Source organism: Dendrobates tinctorius, unplaced genomic scaffold, assembly GCF_039654945.1.
Source record: "Dendrobates tinctorius isolate UK_male_01 unplaced genomic scaffold, ASM3965494v1 ptg000011l, whole genome shotgun sequence".
NCBI lineage: Eukaryota > Metazoa > Chordata > Amphibia > Anura > Dendrobatidae > Dendrobates > Dendrobates tinctorius.
This window is the reverse complement of record NW_027361679.1, coordinates 10,567,721-10,591,755: the sequence shown is the minus strand read 5'-3', so window position 1 is coordinate 10,591,755 and position 24,035 is coordinate 10,567,721. Positions and strand designations below refer to the sequence as shown.

Below are 24,035 nucleotides of genomic sequence, written 5' to 3'. Positions count from 1 at the left end.
TCTCCTGTGGCATGACGTTTTGTAATTTGCCTTTATAGCGTGGATCCAGGATGCTAGCCAACCAGTAGTCCTCATCCTTCATCATTTTGGCAATGCGGGGGTCCCTTTTTAGGATCCGCAAGGCATAATCACATGTGGGCCAATGTTCCAGGTGTCAATGATGCACTGCCAGTGGTGGGTGGAGGAGCACTTTCATGGAAATCAACATCCCTCCAGTCACACACAAACCCTGTAACTGACCTTGGCATGCCAACATTATCTCTTGGCCCCTGAGAAGCATCCTCCTCCCCAAAATAATTATCTCCCTCATCCTCCTCCTTCTCTTCCTCTTCTTCCTCCACCTCATCCAGGTCAGTTGCCCTCGCTGACAATGGCTGACTGTCATCAAGGCTTCCCTCCTCCTCTTCCTCCTCCTTTGATGCAGACGCCTGATCCTTATTGTGCGTCAAAGTTTGCATGAGCAGACGCATAAGTGGTATGCTCATGCTTATGATGGCATCGTCTGCGCTTACCAGCCGTGTGCATTCCTCAAAACACTGAAGGACATTTCAGAGGTCGTTCAGCTTTGACCACTGCACACCGGACAATTCCATGTCTTCAGTCAAACTGCCTGCCCGTGTATCCTCCCACAAATGCATTACAGCCCGCCTCTGTTCGCACAGCCTCTCAACCACGTGCAGGGTGGAGTTCCACTTTGATGCAACGCCTATGATTAGGTGGTGCTTTGGGAGTTGGAGCGATCGCTGGAGCTTCTGCATACGACTGTAGTGTACAGGCGAGCGACGGATGTGTGAGCACAGTCATCGCACCTTTTTGAGCAGGGCTGTTAACTCCGGATAATTATGTAGGAAGCACTGCACCACCAGGTTCAAGGTGTGAGCCAGGCAAGGTATGTGTCTCAGTTTTGCAAGGGCTATGACTGCCACAAAATTCCGGCTGTTATCACTGACTACCTTGCCTGGCTCAAGATGTAGACTGCCCAGCCATGACTCAGTTTGTCTATGCAAGTAGTCGGCCAGTACCTCCGCGGTGTGTCTTTTGTTGCCCAAAGACATCATCTTTTTAAAACAGCCTGCTGCCGCTTACCACTAGCTGTTCGATAGTGGGACACCTCGTGTGCAACACTGGCAGCTGCGGATGGAGTGCTCGTGCGACAGTGCTCTGTGGATGAGATTTCACTTCTGGAGGAGGAGGGTGGAACACCTACAGCCAACTGTTTCCTATACCGTGGGCTAGGAAGCACTGTTCCACCACCGCTGTCCCCTGTGGAGCCAGCATCCACCACATTAACCCAGTGCGCAGTGATGGACACAAAACGGCCCTGGCCATGCCTACTGGCCCATGCATCTGTTGTGAGGTGCACCTTTCCACTCAGATTGTTTGAGTGCATGGACAATGCAGTCTTTCAAATGCAGGTAGAGAGCAGGGATGGCTTTTCAAGAAAAGAAGTGCCGACTGGGTAGGTCATAGCGTGGGACAGCGTAGGCCAAGAGGTCACGGAACGCTTCGCTTTCAACCAAACAGAAGGGCATCATCTCTAATGAGATCAGTTTGGCAATGTAGCCGTTCAAAGCCAGTGTACGCAGATGAGATGATGAGTACTTTCTTGTCCCACTCAGAGTGTCTGGTAGGGTGAGCTGGACTTGAGAGCTGCATAGGGGGAGCTAGAGGTGGACATTAAGGACTGAGAGGGGGTTGGTAATGGTGATGATGGTGGTGTTGGTGATGGCCTTGATTCAGTCTTTTTTTCCAAAAATATTGTGATTCCCTGACTGCTTTGTCCTTGTGACGACACGTCAACATTTCTTGCTGGTGGTGTGCTTATCAGTGGCCTTTCAGTGGGGGAAGCAATGTAGCGTTGCTGGCTACCTTCAGGCAGAGCAGTTGCACATGTGCTACCTGAGGTTTTGTAGTCCGTCCACACTTGCAAGTGCATGGTGGTTAAATGTCTAAGCATGCAACTGGTGTTTAAATTTCGGAGATTTTTACCTCGGCTAAAGGTCCTTCCGCACTTAATACAGATAACCTTAGCCTCATCAATAGGATTTTAGTCAAAAAAGTGCCACACCGCACTCTTCCTACTATTGTATACATTTTCAGGGCTTGCACAGTATGCAAATTTGACTGTCTGGCCAAGCTGTCCTGCAACTCTTTTTGATTTTTTAACACGTTTTGGTACAGCTACGGGCCTGCCAGATAACCGCTGCTGCGATGTTGATGCTTGCTGCGGATCCTTCTCCTCTTCTGAGCTATTGCCAGTGGCACCCTCTTCCCCCAATGGATGCCAATCCAGGTCAACAACTGGGTCATCCATCACCTCCTCTTCAATGTCATCTGCACCTTCCTCTGTGTCACCGTGTAAGGTGGTGTAGTATGCGGGAAGGGGCACCTGAGTTTCATCAGGGTCTGATTCTGGCTCACTGTACTGCAAGGCAAATGTATTGCTCTGGGTCAATGTACCAGCAGAATCATCTAGCAGTGGCTGTGCATCAGTGAACTCCATGTCAGATTCATCTTGGACTGGGGAATTCAGGATTTGACTTGATAACCCAGGCATGGTATGTGAAAACAGCTCCATGGAGTAATCTGAAGTGTGGTCTGCCGCATCCTTCAATTTTGGTGTGGGTGAAGGACACAAGGAAAGGTGTTGCTCCTGACCAGAAGCCTGCACTGATGACTCAGTGCTTGCAGTTTTTGAAACTTCAGAAGAGGAGGCAATAGAGCTGGAGGCTGTTTCGGCAATGTAAACCAAAACCTGCTCCGGCTTTAAAAGCGGTTTATCTACTCCCAGAAAAGGGAACCTTAAAGGCCTTCTAGTACCAGATGATGATGCAGGCTCAACACCTCCTGCCTTAGCTGCTATTGTGCTTTTGTCATAACCAGCAGATGTCCCACCACCACCATCAGTACCAGCTGTGCCCCTCCCACCCACGTATGCGGCCTCTTCCACCAGACTTCCTCCTGTTTGGAAAAATGTACCAAAAATAACAGCAGAGATATGGTAGTGTATGAGAAGCGGATAGCTCTATATGGTGTATGTATGGAAAATTTTAATCATCCATCTATTTTTTAACTGAGTCACACACAGACGCTGTTTCTGTATCGATTTTACTATAATCAAACAGCAGATATGGGATACTGTTTGACACGCGGACAAGCTCTATACGGTGTATGAATGGAAAATTTTAATTATCCGTCTATTTTTTAATGGAGTCACACACAGACGCTGTCTCTGCATTGATTTGACCATAATCAAGCAGCAGATATGCGATACTGTTTGACAAGCTGACAGCTCTATATGTTGTATGGATGGAAAATTTTAATTATCCGTCTATTTTTTATCGAAGTCACACACAGACGCTGTCTCTGTATTGATTTGACCGTTATCAAACAGCATACAGTGGGGCAAAAAAGTATTTAGTCAGTCAGCAATAGTGCAAGTTCCACCACTTAAAAAGATGAGAGGCGTCTGTAATTTACATCATAGGTAGACCTCAACTATGGGAGACAAACTGAGAAAAAAAAATCCAGAAAATCACATTGTCTGTTTTTTTTTTCATTTTATTTGCATATTATGGTGGAAAATAAGTATTTGGTCAGAAACAAGCAATCAAGATTTCTGGCTCTCACAGACCTGTAACTTCTTCTTTAAGAGTCTCCTCTTTCCTCCACTCATTACCTGTAGTAATGGCACCTGTTTAAACTTGTTATCAGTATAAAAAGACACCTGTGCACACCCTCAAACAGTCTGACTCCAAACTCCACTATGGTGAAGACCAAAGAGCTGTCAAAGGACACCAGAAACAAAATTGTAGCCCTGCACCAGGCTGGGAAGACTGAATCTGCAATAGCCAACCAGCTTGGAGTGAAGAAATCAACTGTGGGTGCAATAATTAGAAAATGGAAGACATACAAGACCACTGATAATCTCCCTCGATCTGGTGCTCCACGCAAAATCCCACCCCGTTGGGTCAGAATGATCACAAGAACGGTGAGCAAAAATCCCAGAACCACGCGGGGGGACCTAGTGAATGAACTGCAGAGAGCTGGGACCAATGTAACAAGGCCTACCATAAGTAACACACTACGCCACCATGGACTCAGATCCTGCAGTGCCAGACGTGTCCCACTGCTTAAGCCTGTACATGTCCGGGCCCGTCTGAAGTTTGCTAGAGAGCATTTGGATGATCCAGAGGAGTTTTGGGAGAATGTCCTATGGTCTGATGAAACCAAACTGGAACTGTTTGGTAGAAACACAACTTGTCGTGTTTGGAGGAAAAAGAATACTGAGTTGCATCCATCAAACACCATACCTACTGTAAAGCATGGTGGTGGAAACATCATGCTTTGGGGCTGTTTCTCTGCAAAGGGGCCAGGACGACTGATCCGGGTACATGAAAGAATGAATGGGGCCATGTATCGTGAGATTTTGAGTGCAAACCTCCTTCCATCAGCAAGGGCATTGAAGATGAAACGTGGCTGGGTCTTTCAACATGACAATGATCCAAAGCACACCGCCAGGGCAACGAAGGAGTGGCTTCGTAAGAAGCATTTCAAGGTCCTGGAGTGGCCTAGCCAGTCTCCAGATCTCAACCCTATAGAAAACCTTTGGAGGGAGTTGAAAGTCCGTGTTGCCAAGCGAAAAGTCAAAAACATCACTGCTCTAGAGGAGATCTGCATGGAGGAATGGGCCAACATACCAACAACAGTGTGTGGCAACCTTGTGAAGACTTACAGAAAACGTTTGACCTCTGTCATTGCCAACAAAGGATATATCACAAAGTATTGAGATGAAATTTTGTTTCTGACCAAATACTTATTTTCCACCATAATATGCAAATAAAATGAAAAAAAAAACAGACAATGTGATTTTCTGGATTTTTTTTTCTCAGTTTGTCTCCCATAGTTGAGGTCTACCTATGAAGTAAATTACAGACGCCTCTCATCTTTTTAAGTGGTGGAACTTGCACTATTGCTGACTGACTAAATACTTTTTTTCCCCACTGTATATGGGATACTGTTTGACAAGCGGACAGCTCTATACGGTGTATGGATGGAAAATTTTAATTATCCGTCTATTTTTTAATGGAGTCTCACACAGATGCTGTCTCTGTATTGATTTGACCATAATCAAACAGCAGATATGGGATACTGTTTGACAAGCAGATAGCTCTATACAGTGTATGGATGGAAAAATGAAAATCTCCATCTATCTTTGTACGGAGTCACACACATATAGCATGTATTTGTCCGTGATACCAGCCAGTACACGGTAATGTGCGAGGAGCGTACACCTCTATACAGTGTGTGAAAAAATGAACACTCGCTAACTGCAGAAAAAAGGAATAAAAGTATTTTTGCTTTTAAAAAAGCAGTTTGCACAGCAGTGTGCAAACAGCAATGCAGCTATCAGGTAGCCTTATAAGGCAGCCTAATAACCACCAGAGCTGCTGCACACAAAAATATCCTCCCCTGTCACTGCACACTAACTGTTGTGTTGTACAGTGAAAATCGCTATCAGCAGAAGCAGATTTTTTTTTTTTGTTTCCTGCCTAAACACTCTCCCTATTGAGAATGAGCAGCATCAACCTCTCCTTATGCTAAGATCGGCAGAAGTAAGATGGCGGTCGGCATTCAGGGCTTTTATATGCCACTGTGGCGCCACACAAAGCCAGCCAATCACTGCAATGCCCATATATAAGATGGTGGTGGCCGCTGCCTATATCATCACATTGCCCACAGTGTGCGTCATTGATCATTGGCTGAGAAAAGGCGCTGGAAGCATGATGGGAAACACGACTTTGGCATGGGTGGGCGACCTCATGGCCGACCTCACGCTATGGTCGGGTTTCGATCGGCAAAACCCGACTTCACCAAAAGTCAGCGACTTTTGAATTTGACCAACCCATTTCGCTCAACTCTAAAGGGGACTTTTTTCAAGAATATATATATATATATATATATATATATATATATATCTCAAAAAAATAACGGGAACACTTAAACAACAAAATGTAACTCCAAGTCAGTCACAGTTCTGTGAAATCAGCACTAATTGTTATTCAATCTCTCCTGCTGTTGTGCCAATGGAATAAACAACAGGTAGAAATGATAGGAAAGTCACTAACATCCATGTGTCTGCTCACTAAGAGTGTCTAGTGTTCCCTTTAATTTTTTGAGCAGTGTGTGTATATGTATATATATATATATATATATATATATATATTATTTTTTTTTTTTTTTTTTTTTTTCCGTGTTTATATATAATGTTCATTATTTAAACTAGGGGGCAGACCACTGAGAGATCAGTGACCTGTCAGAAGCCATATTTGCAAATACCTAGTCAGAGCAGCACATGAGCCCCCCATAGACCCACCCCGTAGCAAGAGCATAACACAAAACTGAAAATAAAGATTAAACAAAATGGATTTCATCAACCAAGGTATCATTTTAATCAGTATAATGGCGTCGACCTGACACTGTCTGTAGGTTACCGTGCACAATCCTGATGACAGGTTCCCTTTAAGGGAATAAAAATTAAAAGTTTGAAAATTGCTAAATTTTCAGCAAATTTCCATTTTTATTCACAAATAAAATGCAAGTCATTTCAAAGAAATTTTACAAATATCATGAAGTACTACACATCACAAAAAAACTTTCTTAGAATCAGTAGGATGTGTTGAAGTGTACCAGAGTTTTTACTTCATAAACAGTGGTCAGAATTTTAACCCCTTCATGACCAAGTCTATTTTGACCTTAATGACCAGGCCATGTTTTGCAATTCTGACCAGTGTCCCTTTATGAGGTAATACCTCAGGAACGCTTCAACGCATCCTAGCGATTCCGACTGTTTTTGCGTGACATATTGGGCTTCATGTTAGTGGTAAATTTAGGTCAATAATTTTTGGATTTATTTGTAAAAAAAATGGAAATTTGGTGAAAATTTTGAAAATTTCGCAATTTTCAAATTTTGAATTTTTATTCTGTTAAACCAAAGAGTTATGTGACACAAAATAGTTAATAAATAACACTTCCCACATGTCCACTTTACATCAGCACAATTTTGGAAACAAATTTTTTTTTTGTTAGGAAGTTATAAGGGTTAAAAGTTGACCAGTGATTTCTCATTTTTACAACAAAATTTACAAAACAATTATTTTTTAGGGACCACCTGACATTTGAAGTCACTTTGAGGGGTCTATATGGCAGAAAATACCCAGAAGTGACACCATTCTAAAAACTGCACCCCTCAAGCTACTCAAAACTACATTCAAGAAGATTATTAACCCTTCAGGTGCTTCACAGGAACTAAAGCAACGTGGAAGGAAAAAATGGACATTTTAAATTTTCCAACAAAAATATTCTTTTAGCAATTTTTTCATTTTCACATGGGCAACAGGATAAAATGGATCCTAAAATTTGTTGGACCTGAGTACACCGATACCTCATATGTGGTCATAAACCACTGTTTGGGTGCACGGCAGGGCTCAGAAGAGAAGGAGCGCCATTTGACTTTTTGAATGGAAAATATGCTGGAGCCCCTGTGTGCCTAAACTTTGGAGCTCCCCCACAAATGACCCCATTTTGGAAATTAGACCCCTGAAGGAACTTATCTAGATGTGTGGTGAGCACTTTGAACCCCCAAGTGCTTCACAGAAGTTTATAACGCAGAGCAGTGAAAATAAAAAAATCTTTTTTTTTCCTCAAAAATTATTTTTTAGCCCACTGTTTTTTATTTTCACAAGGCTAATAGGAGAAATTGGACCACAAAAGTTGTTGTGCAATTTGTCCTGAGTACACCGAAACTCCATATGTGAAGGGAACCACTGTTTGGAAGCATGGAAGAGCTCAGAAGAGAAGGAGCGCCATTTTGGAATGCAGACTTTGATGGAATGTTCTGCGGGCATCATGTTGCGTTTGCAGAGCCCCTGACGTACCTAAAAAGTAGAAACCCCCCCACAAGTGACCCCATTTTGGAAACTTAACCACCCAAGGAACTAATATAGATGTGTGGTGAGCTCTTTGAACCCCCAAGTGCTTCAAAGAAGTTTATAATGCAGAGCCATGAAAATAAAAAATATTTTTTTTCCACAAAAATATTTTTTTAGCCCCAATTTTTTATTTTCCCAAGGGTAACAGGAGAAATTAGACCCCCAAAGTTGTTGTGCAATTTTTCCTGAGTACGCTGATACCCCATATTTGGGGGTAAACCACTGTTTGGGCACATGTCGGGGCTCAGAATGGAGGGAGCACTGTTTTGACTTTTTGAATGCAAAATTGGCTGGAATAAATGGTGGCGCCATGTCGCATTTGGAGACCCCATGATGTTCCTAAACAGTGGAAACCTCTCAATTCTATCTCCAACCCTAACCCCAACACACCCCTACCCCTAATCCCAGCCCTAATCATAACCCTATCCACAACCCTAATCCCAGCACACCCTTAACCCTAATCCCAACCCTAACCCTAACCACAAGCCTAACCCCAATCCCAACCCCAACCCACCCCTAACCCTAATTCCAACCCTAACCCTAATTCTAACCCTAATCCCAACCATAACTCTAATTCGAACCCTAACCCTAATTCCAACCCTAACCCTAATTCTAACCCTAACCCTAACTCTAGCCCTAACCCTAACGGAAAAATTAAAATTTTCTTTATTTTATTATTTGTCCCTACATATGGGGGTGATAAGTGGGACGGTGATTTACTTTTTTTATTTTGATCACTGTGAGAGTTTATCACAGTGATTAAAATAAATGAATGAATCTGCAGCATTGCAGATTCGACAGGCTCACTGCGCATGCGCCTGCCATTTTGCAAGATGGCGGCGCCCATGAACAGAGACGGCGGGACACCGGGATGGCCAGAAGGACGCCGGAGGCACTGTGGAGGGTGAGCGGGGGGATCGGAAGGTGGGGGGAGAGGAGGGAAGGGGGGCAAATTATGACGGCGGCTGCCGATAGGTGCCGTCAGTCAGTGTCAGCAGCCAATCAGCGCCTCCAGTCGGTGGGAGGGCTGATCGGTGTCTCCAGCCATGGCAGATGCTATTGCAGCATCGACCATGGCTGGATTGTAGTATTTCACCAAATTTCATTGGTGAAATATTACAATCGCTCTGATTGGCTGTTTCATTTTTGACAGCCAATCAGAGCGATTAGCACCACAAAAACCAGACTCATCATAAACTTGCACTGGGTGTGCACACACCCAAGTAAGTGCAATTAGCCACTCTGCTCAGGAATCATAGAAAAACAGGAGGACAACCAGAGTATAGCATAAAAAAATCAATACATTTTATTAACATTTACAAATACTAAAAACAGCATAAAAGACATAGACACTGTAAGGACACCAATAGATCCGGAAAAAAAGACACAATGCTGTGAGAGTAATGCCATAGAAAGTCCCTCTAATACCTAATCACCGTCCCATAAGAATCAGTATATAACACAACGGGATAAATCCTAACTGAATGTAATTTAGAGCCTCCAAACAAATGGATACGGCTCGACCGACCATACGGCCTGTATATCCACCATGTGGCTGAAAACCCCGCAGTAAACAGATAAAGGAAACGGAAGAGAGAGAACAAATGATAACTCACTTAATGGACACAGCAGAGGCTAACCGGGAAACCCCGCGCGTTTTGCTATACCACCATAGCTTTATCGAGGGGAAGTGTAGTAAGACGCTCCGCAGGACCTTAAGTACCCGGGTGAGTAATCATGTGATCATCAGCTGACCCACTTCCATAATGCTGTATGTTCTCGGCGCATGCGCCGGTCCCCGGCATCCCCGAGTCCAAGACACCCGGCGGCGCCCCGTCAGCAAGCGAGCAGGGATAGCAGACTCCCCAGTCACAAGCCCACCAAGGCTGTGCCGGATAATCGGGGCCAGAGGAGGAACGGACAACCGACACAGGCGCACTACAACAGCAGTGGGTGCATTATGACGGTACAGGGTCCAAGCAGGAGCGAACAGCAAAAATTATACAAAGTGCACAGACAGTAAAATGTGAAAGAGTTCTCACTAAAGATATATTACATTACATAGAATAGATATAACGCAGGACCAGAAGACTTGGGGACTATGGAAATATTTATCTCCCATATCGTTTTTATGCCCTCTTTGATCTATGGATACATTGGATTTATATTTATTTACAGTGTTGATTATTTGTGTTTATGGTCAAATGATTCATATATGTATCATGTTCAGGGATTGTTTATTGTCATATAATTCTATATGTATTGCTGGGCTGTGAGATTATTCTCTCTAGACCCCCTATGGATTTAGATGTTATATCTATTCTATGTAATGTAATATATCTTTAGTGAGAACTCTTTCACATTTTACTGTCTGTGCACTTTGTATGATTTTTGCTGTTCGCTCCTGCTTGGACCCTGTACCGTCATAATGCACCCACTGCTGTTGTAGTGCGCCTGTGTCGGTTGTCCGTTCCTCCTCTGGCCCCGATTATCCGGCACAGCCTTGGTGGGCTTGTGACTGGGGATTCTGCTATCCCCGCTCGCTTGCTGACGGGGCGCCGCCGGGTGTCTTGGACTCTGGGATGCCGGGGACCGGCGCATGCACCGAGAACATACAGCATTATGGAAGTGGGTCAGCTGATGATCACATGATTACTCACCCGGGTACTTAAGGTCCTGCAGAGCGTCTTACTACACTTCCCCTCGATAAAGCTATGGTGGTATAGCGAAACGCGCGGGGTTTCCCGGTTAGCCTCTGCTGTGTCCATTAAGTGAGTTATCATTTGTTCTCCCTCTTCCGTTTCCTTTATCTGTTTACTGCGGGGTTTTCAGCCACATGGTGGATCTACAGGCCGTATGGTCGGTCGAGCCGTATCCATTTGTTTGGAGGCTCTAAATTACATTCAGTTAGGATTTATCCCGTTGTGTTATATACTGATTCTTATGGGACGGTGATTAGGTATTAGAGGGACTTTCTATGGCATTACTCTCACAGCATTGTGTCTTTTTTTCCGGATCTATTGGTGTCCTTACAGTGTCTATGTCTTTTATGCTGTTTTTAGTATTTTTAAATGTTAATAAAATTTATTGATTTTTTTATGCTATACTCTGGTTGTCCTCCTGTTTTTCTTCAATCAGAGCGATTGCAGGCACATGGGGGCTAAGCCACACCCCCTGGAGTTAACTTTGAAGGGTCCTCTGTGTGCTGGTCGGGTGACCTTTCAGAGACCCCGGTCACCCGACCCGCAGGGGGGCTTTAAAGTCATGACGTCACATCGGCATCACTGGTCATAATGGCACAGGTTTTCATGACGCCTATGTGGCGCCATTGGTCGGGAAGGGGTTAAAATTTGGCCCCATCATGAAGGTGAGAAGAGGCTCGGAGGTGAAGGTGTTAAACTTTTTATGTATTCAAGGCTTCATCCACACACTTTTACATGGTTCTTTTTATGTTTCATAGGTATAAAAAAAAGTTCCAAAACTTTTTATAGATTCAAGATTTCACCCATACACTGTAGCACAGTTCTTGTTGCATTTTGCTCATATATTAAACTCTATAAAAAACTTTAAAAAATGTTTATGGATTCAATGATATATGCATACAGTTTAGCCCCCGGTACACACAGTGAGATCGCTAGCGATATCGCTAAAGCATCACCGATTTTGTGACGCAGCAGCGATATTGCTAGCGATATCACTATGTGTGACACTTACCTCTGACCGGCTCCCCCGCTGGTTAACGCTGATCGCATGAGAACGTCCTGGACCGTTTCTCGTCGGCCACTTCCTGCTGGGCTTCCTGCTGGCGCCGACGAGTGACGCATGGACACGAGTGGGAGGACATCTTCATTTCCGCATCTGACAGGTATGTAATGACCGCCGACCGCTGCTATGTCGCTGGCGAGATCTGCCTGTTTGGCAGATCACTAGCAACCATTTAGCGATGCACCAGCAATCCTGACCGGGTCGTATCATGGTCGGAATCGCTGGTGCACCCTTTAACGTGTTTTTTGTAAAACTACAATGGGTTAAATAATTTAAAAAAATGCTTGGCCTGGTACAGTTCCCACAATATTTTTGGTACAAAAATGGACTATTGGCTACAACCTGCTTTGTGTGAAATTTCATTGGCCTGCTACAGGTGTACACTTTCATAATATTTTAATGAGGCCATCTAGTTGTTGCCCTTAAAGGTGTATAGATGACCCTGCTTGTAATTTTTGGAATGCTTTGCACTTAGTGCATAGCCTTTATGATTCTAGGAGTACCACTACATGGCTAATACAGGGTGTATCTGAGTCCTTCTTGCATCACATCTTTGGCATTTCTTGCTTCCCTCATAAATTACACTGAAACTTCAAATTTTTTACTATATAATTCAATTTTAGTTTACTTATATTATTAATTAAAATATATATATATATATATATACTGTGTGTGTGTGTATGTATGTGTATATATATATATATATATAGCCGTATATAAAAATCATTGTACAGGAAAGAATGTTTCTTAACTTTTACTGTAACCTCCAATTTCTTGTTGAGTTTGAATGACTTTTGTTGGTCCTTAAAGTGGAGTAAAAGTATGACAACATTGTTCTCAGCAGTGATCAGTGGGAGTCAGAGATGCTTCCAAGGGGTCTTCACCATCCTCTTCTTCTTCCATTCAGCACTTTTCCTATCCATTTCAACATTTTTGCTGCCCCCACACCTCTTTGTTGGGTTTTCCGGAAAAATGCTTTCCCATTGAATCCAATTATACTCATTACTCGAAATGAGCATTAGGAATTGTTTGGTTAGAGTAACAAGCATTTTAAAGCTCGCTCATGTCTATTAATGACATACGCCGGTTTCCAAGGTAAAATCCAGCGTCGCTCATCGCTGGTCTCTCCCTGCCACACGCATAGATGCGTGCTGGGCAGCAGGAGACCAGCGATAAAAAAGGCCCAGGCCGATCAAGCACGATCAGCGATACCCGGTAGGAGGGCTGGTCACTGATCCCTTTCACACACAGCGATCTCGCTAGCAAGATCGCTGTAGCGTCACAAAATCAGCGATCTCACTAGCGAGATCGCAGTGTGTGATGGGGCCTTAATGCTCTGATAATGCAGTAGCTCAAACATTATCTACATTGTTATCTTTGGATGGTGATGTAAAACTGATTCCAAGAGTCTGTAAAACAATTAAAGCAATCAGAAAAGGAAAGTGAGTTAACCTATATTTGGGGTCTCCTAAAACAAAAGTAAGATGTACTTCTACAGCTGATATTTTGAAACTTAACTTTATCAGAATTTTTTTCAAGGTTGTGTCACATACATGTGAACCCTAGTTGTAACAAGCTTGGTTAAATTAAAATAAATATAATTATCAAGAACTAGGTCTAGTTAGGGTTAGAAGAACTTATACAGATGAAAAGACATTGTGATCCCTGTGGTGGTGTTTTTTTTTATCACTGACATAAGAATGGGAAAATGTTTTTAAACTTTGAGATAAAAATAATAGGTATTGACTGGCCACTATGGGTCAGTAATCTTATCTTAAGATGTGACTCATTATCCATCACAAAGCTACAGTCCACAGATGTCTGGACATGCTGAGAGCCACAGGTTAGGGAACACAATATTCTCTATTCTGGAGCTTTAACATGCATACTATGAATATTTTGAGATAATTAAATGGATTCACATGATAACAGATAAAACAATTATGCTTCCAAATATCGAACAAAATTGTCATCGAAGATATAATTAAAATAACAATATCAAGTTCTGCAAAGTCAAAATTCAATTTATAATTCGGATACATCCTTCAACACAATAAATGTATAAACAATGTTAACTATGAAAACATCAAAACAAAATTTGAATCTAATACATTAATTTCCAAATAATTTGGCTGCACCTTTGAGAATGTTGCAAAAATTTTATGGCATAATGAGGCCAAGAATAGGATGCAATTCGACTGTTAATTAGTAGACTAAGTATTAATCAAATTGGTTGTTATTTTTAACTATGCAAACAAGGGAAATACAAGCTGCATGCCTACAACCAGAAAGAAAACCATTCACTGATGCTTTTAAAGCATTTTTACATAGTGAGCAACAAGGGACTGCAGGGTATTGTGTATGCACCAAAGAAATTCTATCTGGTATGTCTACAGTGTAAAGGTACTGTCACACTTAGCGATGTACCAGCGATCCCGACCAGCGATATGACGCGGTCAGGATCGCTGGTACATCGCTAAGTGGTCGCTAGTGAGCTGCCACACAGGCAGATCTCACCAGCGACATCGCTGGGGATGGGGGTCGCTACTTACCTGTCACACCAGGCGATCCTGCGTCCTCCCGCCCGGCTGCACGCGTCGCTCGTCGTCACAGCAGGAAGCGCCGCAGGAAGCTGATGACGAGAAATAGTCCTGGACGTTCTCGCACGATCAGCGATAACCAGCGGGGGAGCGGGTTGTAGGTAAGTATCACACACAGCGATGTCGCTAGCAATATCGCTATAACGTCACAAGTTATAGCGATATTGCTAGCGATATCGCTTAGTGTGACAGTACCTTAAAAGTAAATTCTAGTTAGAGTATAAAACACTGAAAACAATTCTGTAAATGTAATTTTGCTAATGTACAGTGTACAAATTAAGCAGCCAATCAGTGGTGTAGGCAGAGTTATACAGGATGCAGTATTGTGAGCACTGCCATTGCATTCGAGCTCTGCAGCAAAGAAAACAGTGATTGTATCAAAATCACATTAGGCAGATTAGTGAGTGACAACTTCTGCTCTCAGCTTATATAGCAAAAATCTGGTGACAAATTCCCTTTAACAAGCAGATGTACATTCCGATTTTAGGGGGCTTGTTTATTAGATTAGTTGGATTTGAGAGATAAAAACTTCACCAAACTCAATGTAAATATTTTCTAATCCTTGGAATGCACAACATTTCTTTTCCAGATTTTAATTTTGGAAAAGAAAGCATTATAAATATACAGGTGCTTCTCACAAAATTAGAATATCATCAAAAAGTTAATTTATTTCAGATCTTCAATACAAAAAGTGAAACTCGTATATTATATAGAGTCATTACAGACAGAGTGATCTATTTCAATGGTTTATTTCTGTTAATGTTGATGATTATGGCTTACAGCCAATAAAAACCCAAAAGTCATTATCTCAGTAAATTAGAATACTTTATATCACCAGCTTGAAAAAATAATTTTAAATTCACAGAAAATATGAAAATATTTGAATCCTAATAGTATATTGCATAATGATAGGAGTCAGAGTGAAATCCTACAAGTACAGTTATGGCCAAATGTATTGACACCCCTGCAATTCTGTCAGATAATACTCAGTTTCTTCCTGAAAATGATTGCAAACACAAATTCTTTGTTATTGTTATCTTTATTTAATTTGTCTTAAATGAAAAAACACAAAAAGAATTGTCCTAAAGCAAAATTGGATATAATTCCACACCAAACATAAAAAAGAGGGTGGACAAAAGTATTGGTACTGTTCGAAAAATCATGTGATGCTTCTCTAATTTATGTAATTAACAGCACCTGTAACTTACCTGTGGCACCTAACAGGTGTTGGCAATAACTAAATCACACTTGCAGCCAGTTGACATGGATTAAAGTTGACTCAACCTCTGTCCTGTGTCCTTGTGTGTACCACATTGAGCATGGAGAAAAGAAAGAAGACCAAAGAACTGTCTGAGGACTTGAGAAACTAAATTGTGAGGAAGCATGAGCAATCTCAAGGCTACAAGTCCATCTCCAAAGACCTGAATGTTCCTGTGCCTACCGTGCGCAGTGTCATCAATAAATTTAAAGACTATGGCACTCTGGCTAACCTCCCTAGATGTGGACGGAAAAGAAAAATTGACAAGAGATTTCAACGCAAGATTGTGCGGATGTTGGATAAAGAACCACGACTTACATCCAAACAAGTTCAAGCTGCCCTGCAGTCCAAGGGTACAACAGTGTCAACCCGTACTATCCGTCGGCGTCTGAATGAAAAGGGACTGTATGATAGGAGACCCAGGAAGACCCCACTTCTTACCCCGAGACATAAAAAAGCCAGGCTGGAGTTTGCCAAAACTTACCTGAAAAAGCCTAAAATGTTTTGGAAGAATGTTCTCTGGTCAGAGGAGACAAAAGTAGAGCTTTTTGGGCAAAGGCATCAACATAGAGTTTACAGGAGAAAAAAAGAGGCATTCAAAGAACACGATCACTACAGTCAAACATGGCGGAGGTTCCCTGATGTTTTGGGGTTGCTTTGCTGCCTCTGGCACTGGACTGCTTGACCGTGTGCATGCAATTATGAAGTCTGAAGACTACCAACAAATTTTGCAGCATAATGTAGGGCCCAGTGTGAGAAAGCTGGGTCTCCCTCAGAGGTCATGGGTCTTCCAGCAGGACAATGACCAAAAACACACTTCAAAAAGCACTAGAAAATGGTTTGAGAGAAAGCACTGGAGACTTCTAAGGTGGCCAGCAATGAGTCCAGACCTGAATCCCATAGAACACCTATGGAGAGATCAAAAAATGGCAGTTTGGAGAAGGCACCCTTCTAATATCAGGGACCTGGATCAGTTTGCCAAAGAAGAATGGTCTAAAATTCCAGCAGAGCATTGTAAGAAACTCATTGATGGTAACCGGAAGTGGTTGGTCGCAGTTATTTTGGCTAAAGGTTGTGAAACCAAGTATTAGGCTGAGGGTGCCAATACTTTTGTCTGGCCCATTTTTGGAGTTTTGTGTGAAATGATCAATGTTTTGCTTTTTGCTTCATTCTCTTTTGTGTTTTTTTTATTTAAGACAAATTAAATGAAGATAATGATACCAAAAAATTTGCGTTTTGCAATCATTTTGAGGAAGAAACGGAGTATTATCTGACAGAATTGCAGGGGTATCAATACTTTTGGCCACAACTGTATACTGGACATCTATTTAAGGGTAACTTGTTACCTTGAGAAACACTATTTATCTCCAGATATGGGGTCAATCTGCAGGTTAATAGCATTTAAAGCCTGGTTAGTCGGTGTAGTGGAAAAGTGTTGGTCACAGGGAGAAAATTAAGTTTATTTCCTCTGCTGCCACTTTGCTTTCTGTCTTAGGGTCTGTGTAAAGAGTCATTACTGTCACTGATCACTACAGAGTGAGCGTGCTATAAACATATACAATCCCTGGCAGCAACACATGTAAATAATTCTGCAGGAAACAAAATAGATTCTTGCTAAGATAAAATGATATTACTTTTTAATACATAAATAATTCACAGATATACAGAACAAGGTGATAGTGTGCTGTAATAACCTCCTGGAAATTTGCACCATCTTCCAAGGATTCAACCTCAGGCCGGGCTTCATAGAACGAATAAACAGACAGCAACTCATGGCAATTCACCAGAAATCTGCAACTGCACCACAGGGGAGCTGGTGAGTGCATGCAACGGTGCATCTAAATGCCGCTGACAATGATTGACAAGGGCATTTAAATACTTAAAACAGCAGCAATCGAAGCAAGCTCTGATCACTGCTGTTACAGGGATACACTGGCTATGTATCACCGCCGACATCTTCTCAATATGGAGCGGGCTCAGATCTGGAACCTGCTCCATACAAAATATTCCTATGGTGACAATTATGTGAAGGTGCACGAAGGGGTTAATTTCACCCTAACAGATGTGAACCAGCACTTACACATTTATTAAATGTGCCCCAAACATGCAAATGTTGTTACACACCACAATACACTATTACATACATGCACCTTACAAAAATACACAATTCCACATACGCAGACAGTGCACTGGGCAGCTGTATCAGCAATTACATCCCTGACAGGGATGACAAGCAGATATCTTTGGTAAGATATATTACAAAGTTTTCTATAGCTTCCTGTTCAATTGATTTATGCAAAGTTTGCTAAAAGTATAGTTTCCTTTTGAAACACCTTCAAAATAGTATCTTATCTGACTTCTTATTTATGACTCATTAATGTTTAAAAGGAAAATAACTGAAGAAAAATAAATTACACAATTGTTTATTAATATTTTATTGGATTAATTTGTGTAAAGCAAACAATAAGCAGAAACTATAATCAAGCAAAACATTGTTACTATATTAAAACACATAAGCCCTCTCGTTAGATGAGTCAAGTTACTGTTCATTCAGAGTGGCCGAAAACATATAGAAAATTAAGAATGGAGAAAGCAGCTCTGAAGAGGAACCTATGAAAAATAATAAAGAAATATATTCATAATTATATACACAACAGGATAAACAGACAGAAAGTAAAAGTGAACTTGTCAGGTTCTCCAAGCCTCCCACACAGACACCATAAGGTTAATTAGTCCACAATGTCTCACAAAAATATTTTTTTTTAGGCTGAGTTCACACGTGGCGTTTTTTTCGCGCTTCTGCGGTGGTTTTAACAGCGCGATTTTGCCACGAAAACGCGAAAAATAAGCATCCCATGCATTCCTATGGGATTCCGCAATGCTGTGCTAATGCTGCGGTTTTTACCGCGGCGGAATCGCTTCGCGGTAAAAACCGCAGCATGCTCATTAATTTGCGGAATCGCGGCGATCCCGCACCCATAGGAATGCATTGTTCCGCTTACTTCCCGCATGTGGTTGTGCACACCATGCGGAAAGTAAGCAGAACAATTGCGGATGGTACCCATGGTCCGGAGGAGAGGAGACTGTCCTCCGGGCTTTGGGTACCATATACCTGTAAAAAATAGAATTTAAAAATAAAAAATATTGTTGTTCTTACCTTCCGGCGTCCCGCGCAGCCTTCCCGCTTCTCTCCACGCTCTCGTTCCCAGTAATCCTTTGCGAAAATGCCCGCGATGGCGTCGGTTCTCGCGGGATCGCGAAGTCTAACGGTCATTCGCGCGACGTCATCGCGAATTACCGCGAGACATCGCGATCCCGCGAGAACGGACGTCATCGCGGGCATTTTCGCAAAGGATTACTGGGAACGCCTGCGCTGGACGTCGGAAGGTAAGAATAACACCATTTTTTTTTTTTTTTTTTACATTCTATCTTTTACTACTGATGCCGCATAGGCGGCCTCAGTAGTAAAAAGTTGGTCACACTTGTCAAACACTATGTTTGACGAGTGTGACCAACCTGTCAATCAGTTCTCCAAGCGATGCTACAGATCGCTTGGAAAACGCTAGCATTTTGCAAGCTAATTACGCTTGCAAAATGCTAGTTTTTCCACGGGAAAATCGTGGGAATTTAAAATGCGATTTTCCAGCGGACTGGAATTCCGGAATTCTTGCTGTAATTTCCGCGAGAGTTCCGGTACGTGTGCACTTAGCCTTACTGTAAAACACCACTTGAGATGTGCAGCTCATTTTATGCTAATCTGCCAAGTTATATTGAATTTTACTCCTAATGACTTTAGTGGGTAAAACTTTAACAATAAAGCATCTTGTAAAAACAATTATCACAGATGATACATGATGTCCCTTTCCATCTAAGGACATTTCCTAAAACATATTACAAAATAGAAATGATCAAAGCAAAATTAAATGTTAATTTCCTCTTTAGATTTTGTCATCTATGTATATATAAAGCTGATTGTATGTATGTGTGTATGTATCAAATCATGCCCAATCCACATAGCCCTATCCACTGGTGGCTGGAGAGTGGGGTTGCAGAGGGAAAGTGCTGGATGAGGGTGGAGAGCGGAGCTGCGAGGGAGAGAGCGGGACATGGATGGAGAGCGGGGCTGCGGAGGGATAGAACATGACGGCGCATGGAGAGAGAGGCTGCCAAGGGAGAGAGCGGGATGGCAGGTGGAGAGTTGGGCTGCGGAAGGAGATGGCGGGTCGAGAGCGGGGCTGCTAAGGGAGAGAGGGCGACCCACAGTTAGTTACTATGCCTGGGCAATTCTGGGCTATTCAGCTAGTTAAAAATAAATTAAAAAACATGAAATATAAGGTATATGGCTGATTTAAACTTTTCACTTTTATATTTCTGGCTGCAAAATGGACATCAATGAAAACATAGATAGAGTCCATTGTATCATCCAGTGAGGTTTAAACATGATTAGATTGGTTCCTGATTAACAAAAAAAATCTCTAGCTTGCTACCTGAGGCATATGCAAAGGTTCTTAAGTTCTGTTTTTTCTGGCAATACTATGTCTACCAGAGCATCAGATCGTATCCCTTCAAATTCCAAATTCTTTAGTGTCTTTACAGATATTTAGTCCCAATGTAATTTATATTATTGGATACAGTTGGAAGATATTTGCAATACAAATCTACCAGAAATAATAGCCTCTGTCCATATGTCCTGTTAAGACTTATAGCTAACATACTTTATTTATATGCATACCGAGATGCAGCTGTCCTCCAAGAAAATAGCTGATGACAGGGGATAAAGAAGCTCACAATAACTTTGGTTGTCCTCCCATGCACACCTCCATTAACTCCAGGCTCCCATGGGGAAACTTCCTACTTGTTGCCAAGAGATGCACAAAAAATATAGCTGAATCATCAGAGTAATTCCATGATTAATCTTTAACTGATACATTACTTCTCCATATAAGACGTTTCTTTTAAAATGTGGTTTAAATTTTTGTGATACTATTATGTTTTGTGTTCAGTGTTAGCATGACTGTGGAGAAGGGACCAGCAGTGTCAGGAGGGGTCTGCTTGTTCCTCCGTATAAATAGTCCTGTATGCTACTTGTTTGTATGTTTAGTTTCTTTCTACAGTATACTTGGCTTGATAAAGGTCATTTTGTGATGAATTTGTGGTTAAAATGTTGCATATTTTATTATGTTTTTGCATATATTTCATATTTTATTGCTCCAGAAAGGATTAATCACGGGATCACTTTGGTGCCTTGAATGCAGTATTTTTTTTTTTATGGTTAAAGAAGCTCAACTATTTGCTCAAGTGTGCCTTCCTTCTCCTTATCACTCTCTTGCTTTATAAAAGTTCTTATCTCAGTATGATTTATTTGCATGGTTGTGTCAAACATTCTTGTAAAACATACATAAATGCATCATCAATGTAAGAATATGAGAAGTGAAAAATATAGACATTATATGAAAGCACATGAACTTCTTGGCTATATCCACCATACATGTATGAAGAACAAACTTAGAAGATGCTCCAGCTCAAATCAGCGCTGCTCCTAGCTTTGATATACAGCTACCACCCGAAAGTAACAACAGCAGTTGGAACTATCCTCTTCTGTTGCCCATCGCCACCCCAGTGACAGGATCAATGAGTACTGATGACGTCATTGAACTGGGGAATTGATGAAGACCTTGGTGTCTGCCATGTTTGTACATCTACAATGCCCAGTCAGAGGCTGGGCATCATTAGAAGGTCAGACGTTTTATGATAGCAATACTTGTACAATCAATAAAGTGACTATAGGTACAATCCCTTTTTGGGACTAGTAATAAATGTGTAAGTAAATAAATACATAACTGTAAATCGCTGCCAGTATCCCAAAACATAAATATCAAAGTCTAAAGAATAAAAGAATAACATTTGGCATCACCAAGTCTTTAATTGTCCAAACCAATAGGATATCCAAATATTTTTCTCTGCTGGTGATCATCAAAAATAGAAAAAAAAATCAAAATGGCAGAATCACTGTTTTTTTTCCCTTTACCTCCCCCCAACAAGTGTAATAAAAAAGTTATGAAAGTTTTATAAATCCTAAAATTATACCAATAACAGATACACCATGTTCGGCAAAATTATCACTGTTAAAGGGCAAGGATGAAAAATTCAAATAATTATATTATTATTAATAAAAAGTCTCTAAGTGTTAAAGTGCTTTCTAGGTTTTTTATTTTATCCTACTCTATAGTCATTTTATAACATACCTAAAATTGGTTTTACGACAATAATGGGGATGATAAGGTGGTGACAGACCTCAGTTCCCCGGGCTCTAACAACAGTTCTTTGACAAAATAGTTGTGTTATTTTCTACTTCACTATTATGAAGCTATCTTATTCTGGTGTTTACATTTTAGACTGCATTATAAGTACTAATTTCAGTCCATCACATGTGAAATCCTGCCATATCTCAACATCTGGGAAAAATTCCCTTGCCTATATTTTGTAACAAACAAGAGAGCGTTCATTGGATGCAAACCAACAATCCTGATATAAACATATAACATATTCTTTGACATAGAATAACATTTAGTAGAAATATATTAATACTAGACTGCTGTTAATTTTATGTTTCATGAACTACAAATGTTACTTTACTATCATTTTCAGCAATTGCAAAACTAGAATTTGGGGGCCAAGTAATGCATGGCTGTGGTGTTGAGTGTCCTGCCTGCAGATATTCTTTTAGACATGATGTGAGAAACAAAATGCCAATTTGTAAATGTAGTAACCGATGATTAAGCCAAGGGGAGCAAAAAAATTAAGACTGGCTCTTCAACCTTTCGACTTCAATATACAATATAGAAGAGGGAGTCAACATCAAAATGTTGATGTATTGTCCAGAGGTAACATCAAAATGTTGATGTATTGTCCAGAAGTAATTAATTTTATTGGCTATGTATACGTGTACTTAACAAGACCTATTGAGGTTACTTGTATTGATACTTTGGGAGAGTAAGGAGATGTAACAGTATCATCTATATTCTGTCTTCATGGACTAACAGACATTCAGACCCACTATTATCATTTACTGTCCTGCATCTGTTGGGGAGAATGTGTGCCTTTGCTTCTTTCTTCCGGAAGCTTCCATGTTACACAACCCTGCAGATTGTACTGAGACATGACTTCATTGACCTTTTTCAACACTTTGAGTCACATATACCAGAGGTTTAAGAGGGTGAGTTTTGAGCACCTCTTCCCAAGCAGGGACTAATCCCAAAAGCTTAGTAAAAAGTGTAGACAAGTTTGGGATTGTTTTTGTCTGTGTCTTAGAAGGGAGAGGATTTGCAGCTTAAGCTAGATGTTGGTAGCACTGCAAGGGCTATTAGAGATTGGGAAACATCTGACACTCATTATGGCTCACCTGCCTTCTGCTCTCTACTAGGTACATTTTCTGAGGACCACTATGGGTTATCTCTCATTAGCATTGAGTGGCAATCCATGATTAGTTCCTTTTATTGTTTCTGTGTTGCAGATTTCGTGCATTATGTCTATGTTTTCAATGTTCTGTGGGATTTTTTCCAAGTGACACAATAAAGTTTTGATTGTTTGCTGATCCAAAACGTGCTCATTAACTGGAGGGTGGATTTGATTCTGTAAATTCAACAAAATAAATCATACTCCTCTGCTGTCACTTTATGGTATCAGCAGTTGCTGTGTGATCTGTTGCAGAAACTGAAGTGATCAAATCCCTTATAGGATAGTGTGAGGATCTGAGGTTGTGTGTTGTAATAATAACCTAGGCAGGTTAGCGATGCAGCAATTTTTTATTCCATACAAATTGTCTGTTTAGAGAGGAAGAGGACTAGAACTCTAGTGCCACCCATTGGAAGTAGCAATCCTAAAATTCAATGTCAACCCTTTAACGAGCTTTGTCATGTGACGTAGGGTAAATGACAAACCAGGATCTCAATTTGCAGACACTGTGTTTCGGGGTACTGCCCCTTATCAGTGCAAAGTGTGCTGAGATGAGGAGACTTAAAGCCGCAATGCTACTCTGGGAAACATGCAAATTGTCTCTTCAGAGAGGAAGAGGACTAGAACTCTAATGCCACCTACTGGAATAACCAACGCAAATGAAAATTATAACACGGAGGACCGTCAAATTGAGCAATGAAGAACAAAGAGAAAAGGTCCTCCAATAAGAATAAAAAAATTTTAATTTTTATTTAGACATGTAACATAGGATAAAACAGAATCGGCAAACCATACTAGAAATGAAATAGCATGAAAAAACACAGCCTCTGGGTGAAAAAATACTTTTCCATAAATGAGGTAAAATGTAATTTTACACATAAGTATGGAAACTGGCAACAAATAATCATATGGATCTCACAGAGCACATGTTTTCTAGTAAATAAATAGCTTGCATTAAAGTGCATA

At 41.3% G+C, this 24,035-nt stretch overlaps 2 long non-coding RNA genes across 3 annotated transcripts in view; one reads left to right on the top strand and one right to left on the bottom strand.

Moving 5' to 3' along the window:
• Positions 1-24,035, top strand: part of LOC141100996 (uncharacterized) — a 418,065-nt gene that overhangs the window by 143,088 nt on the left and 250,942 nt on the right. The gene's annotated exons all lie outside the window — the stretch shown is intronic.
• Positions 18,022-24,035, bottom strand: part of LOC141101004 (uncharacterized) — a 78,347-nt gene continuing 72,333 nt past the window's right edge. The window contains exon 3 of the long non-coding RNA XR_012234843.1: positions 18,022-18,224. This is a non-coding gene — a long non-coding RNA (uncharacterized lncRNA). The remainder of the gene's footprint in view (positions 18,225-24,035) is intronic.